Consider the following 17,653-nt stretch of genomic DNA (forward strand, 5'->3'; position numbering starts at 1 on the left):
GAACTCCAGATGCATGTGCATCTGGCTTTATGTGGGTAATTGAACCCAGGCTGGCAAGTTTTGCAAGCAAGTGCCAATTGCCTTTAACCACTAAGCAATTTTCCCAGACCCCACACTTTTATTATTATTATTAAATTATTATTTTTGTTGTTATAATTTGACACTGTTTTCTTTTTTAATTTTATTTACTTATTTATTTATTTTTTGGTTTTTCGAGGTAAGGTTTCTAGCTCAGGCTGATCCAGAATTCATTATGTAATCTCAGGGTGGCCTTGAACTCACTGCAATCCTCCTACCTCTGCCTCCCAAATGCTGGCATTAAAGGCGTGCGCCACCACGCCCCTGGCACTGCTTTCTTTTTATTTATTTATTTATTTATTTATTTATTTATTTATTTATTTATTTATGACAGAGGGAGAAAGAAGCAGAGAGAGAGACAGAGAGAATGGGTGCGCCAGGGCCTCCAGCCACTGCAAACGAACTCCAGATGCGTGCGCCCCCTTGTGCATCTGGCTAATGTGGGTTCTGGGGAATTGAGCCTCAACTGGGGTCCTTAGGCTTCACAGGCAAGTGCTTAACCACTAAGACATCTCTCCAGCCCATCACTGTTTTCTTAATAGCAGATGACTGATTCTGACTCTAGAGGTCTTCTCACTCCACTGTCCATTTCTTTATTGGGAGGCTTTTGGTTTGTTCTGTCGGCTTTCTTACCCAGTTCATCTTCTTGTCTTTGAATCGGGTGTGGACACTTGAACAGGGAGTCTGTCTGTGTAGGTCCAAACCTTTGACATTTATTGAAAACTTGCTTTACGCCCTGCTGTGCGGTCAGTTTCAGAAATGTTCCATGAGCAGCTGAAAAGAAGCAGTGTGTCCTCCTTCCTGGGTGCAGCATTCTACACGCCCACCAGATAAACCCTGGCCGGGTTACAGATTTACAGATAGAAATCTCTTGTTTCTTCCTTGACATTTGCCCATTTAACTTTCTGTTCTATGAGACTTGTGTTGTAGGTCTGGAGTCTCCCTGTCTGTCAAAGAAGCCTTCTACCATTACCCCCGCCTTCTTTTTTTGGAGGTAGGGTCTCGCTTTAGCCCAGGCTGACCTAGAATTCACTAGAGCCTCAAACTCATGGAAATCCTCCTATCTCTGCCTCTTGAGTGCTGGGATTAGAGACATGTGCTACCATACCTGGCTTTTCTTCTGCCATTCTTGGTGGATCACCCAGCTGTTTTCTGTTCATGTCTTTCTAGACGTGTCTGCTATACGAGAATATAAAGTCACACATCACTAAATGAGAGGCTTACCGTTCCTAGATGTGTCATTAGGCTGTCTTATCATCCAAGTGTCACCAGCTATGTGATTCAACAGGTCCATCTTTGCACAGCTATATCTTTAAAAATCTTGCCTGTAACCTGGGTCCTTAGACTTCACAGGCAAATGCCTTAACCACTAAGCCATCTCTCCAACCCAAATAAAAATATCAAAAAAAAAATTTGCCTGCTAGACCATCAGTCAGTCTTCATTTATTATAATAACTACATTGTGTTTGAACTTATTTCTGCCATTTTACTTTGTCCAGTCATTTTAGAGATGGGCTGCTTTTTCCTTTCCTTTCCTTTTTTTTTTTTTTTTTTTGGTTTTTCGAGGTAGTGTCTCACTGTAGACCAGGCTGATCTGAAATTCACTATGTAGTCTTAGGCTGGCCTTGAACGCATGATAATCCTACCTCTGTCTCCCAAGTACTGGCATTAAAGGTGTTTTCTACCATGCCCAGCTCCTACCTTTCTTGACCACTTTCATAATTTTTTTACTTTTTCTTGACTACAGATTAGATTACAACTTTTTCAACTTCTATAGTGGTTGGCCTGGATATTATAACATGTAAAAGCCAGGCGTAGTGGCACACGGCTTTAGTTCCAAGACTCTGGAGGCAGAGGGAGGAGGATCACGGTAAGTTTGAGGGCAGCCTGGGCCTACAGAGTAAGTTCCAGGTTAGCCTGGGCTACAATGAGATTCTGTTTAAAAAGAGGGAGGGTGCTGGAGAGATGCTCAGCACTTAAAGGTACTTGCTTACAAATCCTGATGGCTCAGGTTCAGTTCCCTGGTACTCATGTGAAACCAAGTGCCCACAGTAGCACATGCATCTGGAGCCTCTGGCACACCCATTTCCTCCCCCCTTTCTGCTTGCAAATAAACGAATAAAAATATTTATAAAAAAAAAAAAGAAAGAAAATGGGCTGAAGAGATGGCTCAGTTGGTATGGCACTTGCTTGCAAAGCATAAAACCACCCATCTTTCCATGATGGGCCTTACCTTATATATTTCCATCAGAGTTCTTGACTGACTGCTCACTCAGCACTTCCAAGAAAGATAAGCAAACCAGGCTACTCCCTGACTCAACTCTGTTGTGGTTCTGCTTAGAAGTAGAGTTGTTTTATCCCTTATGAAAACCAGAAAGGAGCTTTTAGCCTGTGATCAGTCATACTTGTCCAGTATTCTCTCCAGCAGTGGCAAGGGCTGGCTGGAACTGTTATTGCTTTGTGCCCAAAATTAACTTTCCCTCCCATCTTTGGGAAGCAGCCTGGCTAACCATGGTACTTGCTTGTCTCTGGTTGCCTTCTTTGGGATGACCTGCATTTTTATTTATTTATTTATTTAGTGTTTGAGATAGGGTTTTGCTCTAGCCCAGGCTGACCTAGAATTCACTATGTAGTCTCAAGGTGGCCTCAAACTCACATCAGTCTTTCTACCTCTGCCTCCCAAGTGCTGGGATTAAAGGTGTGCGCCTCCATGCCCGGCTTTTTTTTTTTTTTTTTTAAATTTTTGTTTTTCGAGATACGGTTTCTCTCTAGTCCAAGCTGACCTGGAATTCTCTATGTAGTCTTGGAGTGGCCTCGAACTCAGGGCAATTCTCCTACCTCTGCCTCCCAAGTGCAGGGATTAAAGGTGTATGCCACCATGCCCACCTCTTCTTGGTTTTTTTGCTGCTTGTGAATTGGCACACTTAGCATTTGGAGGTGGGTAGTTTCTGTGTGAGAGCACAAAAGCTTGTAGACTTCGCAGGCAGCATGTGGGCCACTTTGGCTGCCACTGAATAGGTTGAGAGATGGTGTTGGAGAGGTATGTCAGGTTTTAGCAAAAGGCAAGAGGACCTCACCAAGCAGTCTGCAGGCGCTACCAGTGGCTATCAAGCTCCTCCGTCCACTCCAAAAAGCAGGCCTTAAAGATGCTGACCAGAACATACTTAGGGTGACTCCTGTTCCCAGCATTTTTTAGTGCTGCACAGTTTTCCAGGTTCTCAGCCCACTCCACAATACAATGGCCATCTGACTGTCTATGGCCACAGGGTTTCTGCAGTCAGTGCCATGGGTCCTTTCCTTTCCTTAACAGTCGCCATTGGATCCTGGCTCCTCTGCAAACACAGAATCAGTGTGGGGGTAATGGAGCATACCCTACCACTCAACATGATGCACTGCTTTCCACAGGATGCCCCTTTGTGCAGAAACCAGCTCCTGACACACTCACATAGGCATGCACACCTGTGCTTATGAGCAACCTACTAGTCCTGGAGATGGTGGGGAGGGATGGAGAGGCACTAGCCGTATACTTATCCTGGTAGCATAAGAACAGATTGCTGTTTCTGGGACTCATTCTTTAAACAGACCCTGTCAGGAGCCAGCACAGAGTGTCTTCTGTTCTAGAGCTCTGTGTAGGAAGTTGGAATTGAGAACCTTCTCACCCACTCATGACTGGAACTTTCTCACAGTGAATGGCAGGTGGAGGAACAGCCAGCACGAGGATAGGGACCAGTGAGAGGTCCTGGTGCCATCGTGTAGGTCACACCTGGCCTGTGCCTTTAGTATCTCAAGCCTTAAAGTATAATGTGGGCATGCCTGCCCGGAGCCTGAGAAGTAATCCTACCAGGCTCTGGTCGGGACCTGTCTGACACCCTGGCTCTGGGTGCTGCATGTCCTTACCCACCATCAGTCCTGGCATCTGTACAGACTAGTGACCTGGGCTGCTATCTCCTCATCTGTCAGATGAGAGCTAAAAAGGCCTACTTTAGACTATGCAGTTGTGCAAAATACTGGGTGCCCAGGAAAGGGCAGCCACTATCAGGTGAAGTAAGTCATTGTCCCTGCTGTATACCAGGTCTTCTTTAAGAATTTTGGCAGAGCTAGGAGTAATGACACATGCCTATAATCAGCAATAGAGAGGCTGAGGCTGGAGGATCAGGAATTCAAGACTAGTCTGTACCAAATATTAAGCCTAAAGCCAGTCTGAGCTACATTAGACCCTATCTCAACAGCAGGAGGGAAAGAAAGAACAGTTTGGTGGCAGGGAGCTACCAGAGTCGTTGCCTTTTTGGCCAGGCTTCTGTACATTCTGGGGCCTTAACTAGAGAGAGCAGGACTAAGCATGCTGACACAGCAGTCTGGGTTCACAGAATATTCTAGGGTGTCCTCAGTATAGAAGAACCTAGCCCTGGCATCCTCTCAGTAAGCTCCTGTCCGTCCGTCCGTCCCCCCCCCCCCCCCGCACAAGACAGAAGGTGCTAGGCTCTGGGTTCCCCTGCCCACCCTAACAGGAGTCATTCTGGGGCTTGACATCTTAATGATATCTCTTCCTGGCTAGCAAGGGCAGCCATCCCCAGTGAGTGAAAGGAATGGGTGGAGAGTAGTCATCAGGCTGTGCCAACAATGGAGAATGGATTTCAGTCTTGCTCAGAGTTAGTCCATTGTGTAGCCAGACTCTGGGAGAACTTAGTTTATACTAAAGACAATCCTAGCATCACTGGAGTATGTCTTCCTGAAGACCGTTCTACTGGAAATCCATCTGGATAGTCCAGCACTTCTGACAGATGGCAGCACTTCCTCCCTACCTCAAAGTACTTTCCTGTGAAAGCAGGCAAAGTCCAGAGTCCACTCAGTGGCCTAAAGTAGATCCTGTGGCACCTCTACACCATGACCCACAAGGAAATAGGGAGCCATGGCTAGGTGGGATGGCTGGGTCCAGAGTGACACCTCCCAGATGAGAGAGTGAGAAATTCCTAAAAAAAACAAACGAGAATGGGATGAACACAGGCACCATTGTATTAATGTTTTAAAAATGGTCACACGTGATGGCGCATGTTTCTAATCCCAGCACCCGGGAGGCAGAGGTTGGAGGACTACCATGATTTCAAAGCAAGCCTGAGACTACATAGTGAATCCAGGTCAGCCTGGGCTAGAGCAAGACCCTCCCTCAAAAAAAGAAAAAAATGGCTGGAGAGATGGCTTAGCGGTTAAGCACTTGCCTGTGAAGTCTAAGGACCCCAATTCGAGGATCGATTCTCCGAGACCCACGTTAGCCAGATGCACAAGGGGGTGCACGCATCTGGAGTTCCTTTGCAGTGGCTGGTAGCCCTGGCGCGCCCATTCTCACTCTCTCTCTCTATCTGCCTCTTTCTCTCTCAAGTAAATAAATAAAAATGAACAAAAGAAAAAAAAAGAAAAAAAAACCCATAGCACTCTATTGAAAATAAAATTTAAAAATCAACATAGCAGCTACCGAGTATAGAACTATATAAAAAAAGAACAGATAACACTGTGAAACTAGCCTGTGTGAGAGAAAATTCCACCATTAAGAAAGCAAAGGTTGGGGGGCCTGGAGAGATGGCTTATCAGTTAAGGCATATGCCTGCAAAGCCTAAGGACCTGGGTTTGATTCTCCAGGTCCCACGTAAGCCAGATGCACATGGTGATGCCTGCCTTTGGAGTTTGTTTGCAGTGGCTGGAGGCCCTGGCATACCCATGCCCATTCTCACCGTCTCTATCTCTCTCTCCCGCCTTCTCTCTGTCTCAAATAAATAAAATAGATAAAATGTTTTTCAAAAGAAAGCAAAGGTTGGGCTGGAGAGATGGCTTAGTTGTTAAGGCCCTTGCTTGCCTGTGTAGGTGAAGGACCCAAGTTTGATTCCCCAGAATCTACATAAGCCAGATGTACATGGTAGCACATGTATCTGGAGTTCTCATTTGCAGTGGCTGGAGGCTCTGGTGTACCCTAATAGATAAACTAATTTTTAAAAAGAAAGAGAGCAAAACACTTCATGCTAGATTACAAAACCAGATTTCACCTGTTCTTGCCAATGTGGTTCATTTTTGGGCCTTTCTTCTTCCCTTCCTTCCTTTCTCCCTCCCTCTTTTTTTGGCATGCATGTATGTGTTTGTGTTTGTGTGTGTGCATGTGTCTGTAGGTATGGTGTGTGTGGCATCAGGTGAACCCTCCATTGCTCACCCACTTGTTTCCTCTAGATAGAGTCTCTTCTCTGACCTAAAGTGTTGGCAGTTTCACAGCACCAGTGATTTTTCTGGGGTCCCCTTTCTGCAGGACTGGTGTTTTAAAGCATGCTTGGTCATGTCCAGATATTTGCATAGTTTCTGAAACAAAGTTCAGTGATCTTTGTGGTCCTCATGCTTACATGGGAAGTTATCTTAACTGCTGAGCCAATCTGTCCACTCCCTATTTTTTTTTTAATTTTTATTAGCATTTTCCATGATTATAAAAAAATATCCCATGGTAATTCCCTCCCTACCCCCCCACACTTTCCCCTTTGAAATTTTTTTAATTTTTAATTTTTTGTTTTGTTTTGTTTTTCAAGGTAGGGTCTCGCTCTAGCCCAGGCTGACCTGGAATTCATTATGGAGTCTCAGGTCGGTCTCAAACTCACAGCAATCCTCCTACCTCTGCCTCCTGAGTGCTGGGATTAAAGGTGTGCCCCACCACGCCTGGCTTCCTGTCTTACTAAGTAAACCCTGGCTGGCCTGAAATTTAACATCTTCCTACCTGAGTCTCCTAAATGCTGGCTCTTTTCAGCTTTTTGTATTTTATTTATTTTTTTAGTATTTCTGTTTGTTTGGGACAGAGAGAGAGAGTAACTAAATATGGGTATGTCAGGGCCCCCTGCTGCTGCAGACAAACTCCAGATGCATGTGTCACTTTGTGTCTGGTTCTATATGGGTAATAAGGAATTGAACCCAGACAAGCAGTCTTTGCAAGCAAAGTGACTTGTTGTCTCCCCAGCCACAGCTTTTTGTATTTTGAAGAGGGTTTATTTTGTTTTGTTTTTTCGAGGTAGGGTCTTGCTTTAGCCCAAGCTGACCTAGAATTCAATATGTAGTCTCAGGGTGGCCTTGAACTCATAGTGATCCTCCTACCATTGCCTCCCAAGTGCTGAGATTAAAGATGTGTGCCACCATGCCCAGTCGAAATTTTTTTCTTCTTCCTTCCTTCTGTCTGAGCTAGACAAGTTCTCTGTCAAAGACCCACTCAGGACCTGAGTGAGGTGGTTGAGCTCCCGGCCTTGTACTACCCAATGTTCACAGACAGCTGTACAGGCTCTTGGCAGCAGGCTCATCACAAACTCAGTAACCACTCACAGATGAGAAGAAATAGGAGTGTCTATTCAAGAGGACTGCTGTTGAGATACCAGCCATTTTATTTTAAAAATATTGGTCCTTAAGCAGCTGTCTAGCCTTGAGAATGTGGTATTGAGTAGAAGATTTGTTGTTGTTGTTGTTTATTTTTATTTATTTATTTGAGACCGACAGAGAAAAAGGCAGAGAGAGAAAGAGAGAGAATGAATGGGTACACGATGGCCTCCAGCCACTGCAAACAAACTCCAGATACATGTGCCACCTTGTGCATCTGGCTTATGTGGGTCCTGGGTAATCAAGCCTTGAACCAGGGTCCTTAGGCAAGCGCTTAACTGCTAAGCCATCTCTCTAGCCCCAGGCAGTAGATTTTTAACTTGTTATTTTGCAGAGACCTGAGAAGAAAAAGGCCCTGTTCCATGGGGTGCTTTTGGTTCTTCATGGGCCCAACTCTTCTCTGGTACCATGTCCTGGAGTCTGAGGCCACTGTGCCATACCCAGACAGACCTTCCTTTCTGAAGTTCCTGGGGCTGTTCTGCAAGCCAGGTGCCTGAGGATGACAGTTGAGTGGTAGAGAATCCACCCTTACAGAGTTAACCAGGGGACATTAGCCTCATCTCCCACCCTGCAGTGGGGCTTGAGAGATGAGCTTGGAGGAAGCCAACAAGTGGTAGTCCAGGGTACTGTCTGTGGTACTCAAGTTGAACAATAGGAAGGGTCAGATCCCTGGAGTGCCTGAGTCACCATTTTCTTCTCTTGTTCCTCTTTTTGAAGTCTAGCCTAAAGTGGGTAGTTTTCCTTCAGGATTTGTGTATAAGCCAGGAGGCTGGCCAGTCCTGTTCTAATTACTGGCACATGAAGCAGTAGAGGGCTATATTTGTGTGGGCTTGTGCCCTGATCATCCATCTCAGGACTGTGGCACATAGAAGCCTGAAGAATTAGTGCTGGTATTATGACCCAACAGTGGACATTCAAGCATTTGGCTAGTGGGCAACAAAACAACTTTAACCACACTCTTCTCAGCAAGATATGGTCTGAGTGCCTCCTTTTCCCTTCTTAGAAAATTTTAGAAGCTGGTCCTGAATCTGTATTTGGTAGCTCCCACTTGTAATCCCAGCACTTAGGAAACTGAAGCAGGAGGATTCCTCCTGCACAGTTGAAGCCAGCCTTGGTTACAGAATAAGTTCCTGTCCCCTCAAAATAAATTTAAAAATAAATAAATAAATAAATGCTGGTCTTAAACTGGGTGTGGTGACCATGCTTTAATCCCAGTGCTTGGGAGACAGAGGAAGGAGGAGCACTGTGAGTTCAAGACCAGCCTGAGACTACATCGTGAATTTCAGGTCAGCCCAGGCTACCTTGAAAACCAAAAATTAATAAACGTCTTGACAGACTGTTTATTTCCATGACTTGCTAACAAGTAGATTATAGATCCAGATACACTGTGGCCACATTGGGGAGGCTACAGGTCAGGGAAAGCAGCTGCTGAAGACGCTGAGAGCACACTTGTTGCTCTGTGCCCAAGCTGGTCATGGGCATGGGGCTGGGAGAATGAGGCATTGTGTGCCTAGCACACAGTTAAGCTTTCAGAATGTGAACGGTGAACCAGTTCTTTGTGCAGTAGTTGGAAAGCTGCTTACAGATGGCCTTGGGCTTAGATTTCAGGCCTTCTGAAATACTGGTCAAGCAAAGACACAGTCATCCTAATTCTTCCTTGAAACTCATTCAGATGACAAAATGAATGAGCAAACCAGAAACAAGATCTCTTCTATAGTGAATATGAGAGCAAGGAGGATGTCACCAGATGGGCAAGAGGAGTCATGCCAACTCAGTTTCACAAGGCCAGGCTCTTGAGCAGAAGTGATGTTTAAAGATGCCACTGGTGAGCAAGCACTTACTTGGCAGAATGGGTTCTGTGGTTCAAGTGAAGCCCAGTAGAAGATGCACAAGGGAAGGGCATGTAGGAAGGGGAAGTCTTCGACTTCTTTTCCCAACAGGATCCATACTCATGGGTGGAGTGGGGAAGAAAGGGAGTTGCTACTGCTATGGAGCTTCTGATTTCTGTCTTCCTCAATTCAGTGCTCCCCCTGCCTCTGCCATGTGGGCCAAGGGGACAGTCACCAGCTAACATGTTGGATTGTCTGAGGCACAGTTGTCAAATTGGAGGAATGGCTCACCTGAGAAGATACTTTCTGTATTCTGTCCCCTTGCCTTAGCAATAGTGGAGCCCATTCAGACCTGCATGTTCCCAGTGTACCAGGTAGGGGATACACTAGCAGTAGCTCAGAAACTCTGGAGGGTGTCTTATCTGAACAACCAAAAAAGAAGCTTCTTGATTGTGGTTGAGGTGAAAGGATGGTTCTGGATTTGAGGCTGCCTTAACTTAGTCCTGCACCTTCCTTGTTTAAGAATGAGTCATAGGAACTAAAGTGTGGACTAGTAGTAAATCATTTGCCTAGCATGCAAAAGGCCTTAGCTTCTGTCTCCAGTAAATAATAATGGTAAAAATAAGCAACAATTCAGAGGCAGGGCAACCTTGTGTGAACACATAGAAGGGGAAGAATAAAAGGAAAGTGCACAGCAGCTAAAAAAAATATTTAGGCTTAGCTAAGAAGCAAAAGGGAATTTTACATGGATCCTTCTCTGTATAGTAAAAAATATAAATTTCATGATACATAATGGGGAAAAGAACATAAACAATGGCAATAGAAAGTGAGCTGGTAGAGCTGAGGAACAGACATTAAAACCTTATAACATAGCCGGCCGTGGTGGCGCACACCTTAAATCCTAGCAGTCGGGAGGCAGAGGTAGGAGGATCACCATGAGTTTGAGGCTACCCTGAGACTACGTAGTGAATTCCAGGTAAGCCTGGGCTAGAGTGAGACCCCACCTTGAAAAACAATCAAACAAAACAAACAAACAAACTTATAACATGAGACCTAGTCCCTATGAGTCACAGCAAGAAATGAGCTAGTCCTTGGAGAACAGGCTATTGGAAAAGCTATGTGGAGAAAAATCAGAATTGGGAGACTATGCTGGGCAGAAAAGCCAGGGCAACAGGGTGACTAGTTGGTGGCCAGAGGCTTCTGTCCAGGTGTGGAAGAATGATATTAAGAGCTTTCTGATGAAGGAAGGTATGAGTTTGTGTTGAAAAGGAAAGGCCAGCCAGGCATGGTGGTACATGCCTTTAATCCCAGCACTTGGGAGGCAGAGGTAGGAGGATCACCGTGAGTTCGAGGCCACCCTGAGACTACAAAGTGAATTCCAGGTCAGCCTGGGCTAGAGTGAGACCCTACCTCAACCCCCCCCCCCAGGGGAAAGTGTGGGGGTGGAGAGGGTGGGAATTACCATGGGATATTTTTTTATAATCATGGAAAATGTTAATAAAAATTTTAAAAAAAACCAAAGAAAGAAAAAAAAGGAAAGGCCAGTTCCTGGAAGAATTAATGCAAAATGGCCAGCACCATATGTGCTGTACTTCCCAGTGTCTAGGACAGCACCTTCATGCAGACCCAACTGGCTTGTTCATGGGATCTCTGTTTTCGAGAAGGCAGTAAAGAAGAATCATGGTTCTGAGGGGCTGGTAGAAGAATGTAATTCCAGTACTCATATGGAGGATCTTGAGTTCAGTCCAGTCAGCTAAGTATGCCCTGCCTCAAAAAAGCAAGGGCTATAAGTGTAGTTCAGTGGTTGCCTAGCATTCTGAAGGGTGTAGGCTCAATCTAGATTAACAAGAGCTGACACTAGAATGTCCAACGTCAATGGTAGATTAAATATTGCCAAGAAAAAGATTATTGAACTTGAAGATAAGGTAGCAGAAACTGAAAATTGAAACAGAAGTACTTAAATGATCAAATAGCATCACTGAGCTGTGGGACAATGTTCAAAGGCCTAATGGTGTGTTCTGGAGTTCCAAAAAGAATAGCCAGGAGTGGTGGCCCACGCCTTTAATCCCAGCACTTGAGAGGCAGAAGTTGGAGGATCGCTGTGAGTTCCAGGCTACTCTGAGACTACATAGTGAATTATAGGTCAGCCTGAGCTAGAGTGAGACCCTACCTCAAAAAAAAAAAAAAAAAAAGTAAAAAAGAGAGAGAGAGAGAAAAGAATGAAGACTGAAGAAATCCTTAAAACTTCAGGTTTGCTAGAAACGGTAAATCCAAATCATGCAAAAAGTGAAGAAAGTGACAGCACAATTGAGTTGCCAAATATCAGTTACAAAGAGATAAGAGTGGGAAGAAAAGTTATATACAGAACAAAAAGACTTCTCATCCAAAACACTGTGTCAAAGAAGATACATCAAGCCCAGAAGAAACAGGAAGCCTGGAGTTCTCACTCTTAAGTATCTCCTTAAGTCAAGGTGAGATATGTTGTTTCTCATCATACAAGGACAGTTCATTACCTACCAGCAGACATTTACTGTAAATAATGCAAGGAACATGAAACCAAATAGAATCTAGATCTATACAAAAGATTAAAGAGGGCTGGAGAGATGGCTTAGCAGTTAAGGGATTTGCCTGTGAAGCCTAAGGACTCAGGTGCAATACCTCAGTACCCACATAAGCCAGATACACAAGGTGGCACATGCATCTGGAGTCCATTTGCAGTGACTAGGTGCCCTGATGTGCCCATTCTCTCTTCACTCTTACTCTTTTTCTCAAATAATAGAATAAAAGTCCTTAAATAAAAGATTGAAGGACACCAGGAATGGTGGCTGTGAACAAATATGTGATGCTTATTTAAATCTCTTTAAAATGCGATTGCTGGGCTGGAGAGATGGCTTAGTGGTTAAGCGCTTGCCTGTGAAGCCCAAGGACCCCAGTTCAAGGCTCGGTTCCCCAGGTCCCACGTTAGCCAGATGCACAAGGGGGCGCACGCGTCTGGAGTTCGTTTGCAGAGGCTGGAAGCCCTGGCGCGCCCACTCTCTCTCTCTCCCTCTATCTGTCTTTCTCTCTGTGTCTGTCACTCTCAAATAAAAATAAATAAAAACTTTTTTTAAATGTGATTGCTTAAGAGCAATAACTGCAGCACATTGGGGAGCTTAAAACACATAGAAATACAACATATGACAAAATGACAGAAAAGGGGGCCCAAGAGAGAAGAAATAATTCATGTTTGAGATGGCATAATGTCACATATGGAGACACACTATAAATATGAATACTTAAAACCCAATAGCATTTACTAAGATAGCAAAGAAGCAAATTATTGCTAGTAACTTAGCAGTGGGGATAAAATTGAATCTCATAAAACTTAATCCAGCAGGGTGTGGGTACACGACTATAGTACCAATTACTTGGGAGGTTGAGGCAAGAGAATCACTTGAACACATTCAAGACCACTCGTGAGAAACAGACCCCATTTCAAATATAAAATAATTTTAAAAAGTAAAAAATAGACAAGAGAGGAAAGGGAATAAACAGCAGATGAGATGAATAAAAATCAAATAACAGGGCCTGCAAAGATGGCTTAGCAGTTAAGCACTTGCCTGTGAAGCCTAAGGACCCCGTTTCAAGGCTCAATTCCCCAGAACCACATAAGCCAGATGCCCAAGATGGCACATGCATCTGGAGTTCGCTTGCAGTGGCTGGAGGCCCTGGCTCATCCATTCTTTCTCTCTCTCTGCCTCTTTCTCTGTCGTGCTCTAATAAAAATAAACACACACACACACAAAAATCAAATAGCAATGCATTAGGTTTGAATGTCACCATGCCAACAATTTCCAGTGTAGCTGATTTATCTCTCCAGTAAAGGCAGGTTATGTGAAAATTTAACTGATATGTGTGCTAGGTACAGTGAACCTCTTTAAAGGCAAAAATAGGCTAAAAGAATAAAAGATACAATTCTAACTGGTTGGAAGCAAGATAAAATTGCTGGAATAACATCTAGCACTGATTTCAGAGCAAAGAAAACTACCTGGATAATGATTTCATAATGATAAAAGTGAACTTATCAAGAGGACGCTTTTAATGTTCATGAACCATTTCTAAAGGTACAAATACAAGGAGCCAAATCTAAAAGATCTACAAGGAGAAATGGACAAGTAGACATTTACTGTCATTGGAATTGGCATTCATTCTTTGTCAGTTATTGGAGGAGCAAAGATAAAGCTAGTGTCAGCAACCAGTTAACCTGATTTGGTAAAGCTGTCCACCCAGCAATACAATCTGTTCCAATGCATATGGGAAAGAATATGAATATTCTTGTGAATATGAATATTCAGTGAACATTTACCAAAATAGATATTTTCAGAGCCATCAAATATCTTAAGAAACATAAGCACATTCAAATTATTCACAATAAATTCACTGACAGGAATTAACTATATTTGCAACCAATAAAAGAATATGGGGGGTGGAGGTTGGGAAGATTGTTCAGGGATTAAAGGCACTTCTTGACAAAGCTTGTTGGCCAGAGTTCACTTCCCCAGCACCCACATAAAACCAGATGCAACACTCACACATGCACGCTTACGTTTTTTATTTGCCATAATGAACCGTCCAGCCCCTGTGGAGATCTTTTATGAGAACATGCATTTTCTGATAACTCACAACCCTACCAATGCTACTCTCAACAAGTTCACAGAGGAACTTAGGAAGTATGGAATGACAACTGTGGTTCGAGTTTGTGATGCTACTTAAGATAAAGCTCCAGTTGAAAAGGAAGGAATCCACGTTCTAGATTGACCATTTGGTGATGGAGCTCCACCCCCTATCAGATTGTAGATGATTGGCTGAACCTGTTAAAATAAAATCCAAATTTCGTGAAGAGCCAGGTTGCTGTGTTGCAGAGCATGGTGTTGCTGGCTTGGGAAGGGCTCCTGTGCTGGTTGCGCTTGCTTTGATTGAATTTGGAATAAAGTATGAAGATGCAGTTCAGTTTATAAGAAAAAAGAAGGGGAGCATTCAATTCCAAACAGCTGCTTTACTTGGAGAAATAATGACCTAAGATGTGATTACGCATTAGAGATACCAATGGGCATTGCTGTGTTCAGTAGAACTATAAAGGAAGGCTTATTTGATTGTGGCATTTAGAGGGAACTATTGGTACCTGGAAATGTGAATCTGAAATCTTACCTGTGTCATCAAAGTGGTGATGGATTCAGTACTCATCTCCTAATGATTGGGGGAAAAGCTAATGATAAATCTCTCTAGAACATGAATAAAATCTTTAAGAAAAGGAGAAAAGATAAAGGAATTAATTAAGTGAAGGATGATTTTGCTCCTAGGTTTTGGAGTTTTAATTTCTGCCAGGATTGAATTATTTCAGAATCTCCTGTCTTTTTTTCTCAATTTTTATTAACATTTTCCATGATTTTAAAAAATATCCCATGGTAATACCTCCCCCCCCCCCCACTTTCCCCTTTGAAATTCCATTCTCCATCATATCCCCTCCCCATCTCAATCAGTCTTTCTTTTATTTTGATGTCATGATCTTTTCCTCCTCTTATGATGGTCTTGTGTAGGTAGTATCAGGCACTGTGAGGTCATGAATATGCAGGCCATTTTATGTCTGGAGGAGCACATTGTAAGGAGTCCTACCCTTCCTTTGGCTCTTACATTCTTTCCGACATCTCTTCCGCATTAGACCCTGAGCCTTGGAAGGTGTGATCGAGATGTTAGTCACTCCAGTCACTTCTTTCCAGCACTATGATACCTTCTGAGTCATCTCAAGGTCACTGCCATCTGAAGCAGTTTGAGAGGCTTGCTGTTATAACTGGGTCTAGAGAAGTTGTGCAGGGTTGCACTGCATAAAAATGGACTGGTGTTAGCAGAGGGATATGGCACAGGAAAAAAAAAATCTTTGGGTGAACTGCTGCCCATTTAGCTGCAATTGAGAGATTACAACCTTTGAGATTGGGCCAGCTGACCTGCACTGGGACAGCAGGAAGAATGTGGACTCTTTTGAAGGGGCTGGGTGCTCAATGAGTGTCCTGTTCTTCAAAGTGTGCTTTATTCCCCCCACCTCTGGGATTAACAAATTGGCACCTTACCTGGTATTGTGGAGTATAAGAAATGCAGGAAAGAGAGGGTCATTGAGTTTGCAACACGGTCTTGTATTTTGGAAATAGCCATGGGCAGTGTGAAGCAGGTTTGCTGAATGCCTGCATGGAGACTCCGGGACCATGAGATGGCTGCCAAAGAGAGCTGCTGGCCCTGATGAAGTTCCTCAGGACTGTGAGTAGCCTAACTGGAGGGGTGGAATTGGAACTCCAGAGACTTGTTGCTGGTTAGGATTATCGAATTTGGAGACTTGTTACTGACTAGAGTTGTTGGACTTGAAGCTACAGAGTTTGATGTTAGCCCTGGTTGTCTTCAATCTTGTATTAGTTGAATGTTTTTTGCTATGGCCAATGCCATCTTTTGCAGTGTGAATGTTTATTCTGTGCCATTATGGTTTTGGGGGGATTTTTTGGTATTATGGCTCAGTTAGAAGATCTTGGATATGGGGATGTATGAACATCATTGGAATGGATAAAAACTGTGGGGCTTTGAAAACTGGACTAAATGCATTTGCATTCTACATCATGGATGGTTAATAGTTTATGGGGGCCAGGGCATAATGTGGTAGTTTGATTCAAGTGCCCTCCATAAATTTAGGTATTCTGAATGCCAGGTTCCCAGCTGATGGAGATTTGGGAATTAACACCTCCTGCAGGGAGTGTATTGTTGGGGTGGGCTTATGGGTGTTTTAGCCAGTTTCCCCAAGCCAGTGTTTGGCACTCTCCTGTTCCTGTTGTCTACCTTATGTGGGCCAAGGGTGTGTCTACACTCTACTCATGCCATCTTTTTCCTCTGTCATCATGGAGCTTCCCCTCCAGCCTATAAGCCAAAATAATCCTCTTTTTCCCACAAACTACTCTTGGTTGGGTGATTTCTTTTTTTTAAATTGTATTTATTTTTATTCATTTATTAGAGACAGAGAGAGAATGGGTATGCCAGGGCCTATAGCCACTGCATACGAAATCCAGACGCATGTATCACCTTGTGTATCTGACTTACATGGGTTCTGGGGTATTGAACCTGGATCCTTTGGCTTTGCAGGATAATGCCTTAACCACTGGACCATCCCTCCAGCCCCCTTGGTTGAGTGATTTCTACCAGCAATGTGAGCCTGACTGCAACACACTGTCTTAACAAAAGAAAACAAAAATTTGGGGCTGGGGAGATGGCTTAGCAGTTAAGGTGCTTGTCTGCAAAGCCTAACAACCCAGGTTGAGTTCCCCAGTACCCATAAAAAACCAGATAACAAAGTGGCACATGCATCTGGAGTTTGTTTGCAGTGGGTGGAGGCCCTGGCACGCCCATTCTATCTCGCTGTCTTTCTCCTTTATCTCTGATTACAAATAAATAAAAATATACAGGGCTGGAGAGATGACTTAGCAGTTAAGGTGCTTGCCTGCAAAGCCTAAGTACTTGTTTGACTCCCTAGATCCCACATAAGCCAAACCCACAAGGTGGTGCATGCATCCAGAGTACTCTTCCTGTGTCTGGAGGACCTGGCACCAATTTTTTTTTTTCTCTCTCTCTCATAAAAAAAGAAAACTGGCAGATCTAAAAATAGAAAAAAAAAGTCAACTCTGTTAATCAATAAAATTGATCCCAGTTCTAGCCAGATGGATTAGGAAAAGATGTAAAAAGTTGTCAAGAATGAAAGGTAGGGGTTACTGCAGGCAGAATGTGGATCATAAAAGGGAAACAAACATTATATAGCAACTTAACGCCAGTTAATATAACTTATTTTTTTGTTTTGTTTTTCGAGGTAGGGTTTCACTGAAGGCTGACCTGGAATTAACTATGTAGTCTTATGGTGGCCTTGAACTCATGGTGATCCTCCTATCTCTGCCTCCTAAGTGCTGGGATTAAAGGTGTGCACCATCATGCCCAGCTCAATAAATGTAACTTATAATAAGGACAACTTCCTTGAAAAAATTAACTGTTAATGATCACTTAGAAATTTAAAGATGTGCTCAGTTCTGTATCAATTAAACTCAATTTATAAATAAAAACTTCCAGGGCTGGATAGATGGCTTAGTAGTTAAGATGCTTACCTGCAAAACCTTAGGACCCCTGTTCAATTCCCCAGTAGCCACGTAAACCGGATCCCAAGGTGGCACATGTGTCTGGAGTTTGTTTACAGTGGCTTGAGGGCCTGGTATGCACTCTCTCTATCTCCCTCCTTTTCTGTCTGTCTCTATCTCAAATAAATAAATAAAATATTTAAAAAAACTTTCCACAAAAAGTAC

At 43.6% G+C, this 17,653-nt stretch overlaps 1 protein-coding gene and 1 pseudogene across 2 annotated transcripts in view; both read left to right on the forward strand.

Moving 5' to 3' along the window:
* Arhgap39 (Rho GTPase activating protein 39) overlaps nucleotides 1-17,653 on the forward strand; it is a 138,611-nt gene that overhangs the window by 39,533 nt on the left and 81,425 nt on the right. The gene's annotated exons all lie outside the window — the stretch shown is intronic.
* Nucleotides 13,899-14,404, forward strand: LOC101610029 (annotated as a pseudogene).

The sequence above is a fragment of the Jaculus jaculus genome, chromosome 2 (assembly GCF_020740685.1).
Source record: "Jaculus jaculus isolate mJacJac1 chromosome 2, mJacJac1.mat.Y.cur, whole genome shotgun sequence".
In the NCBI taxonomy this organism is placed as follows: Eukaryota; Metazoa; Chordata; class Mammalia; order Rodentia; family Dipodidae; genus Jaculus; species Jaculus jaculus.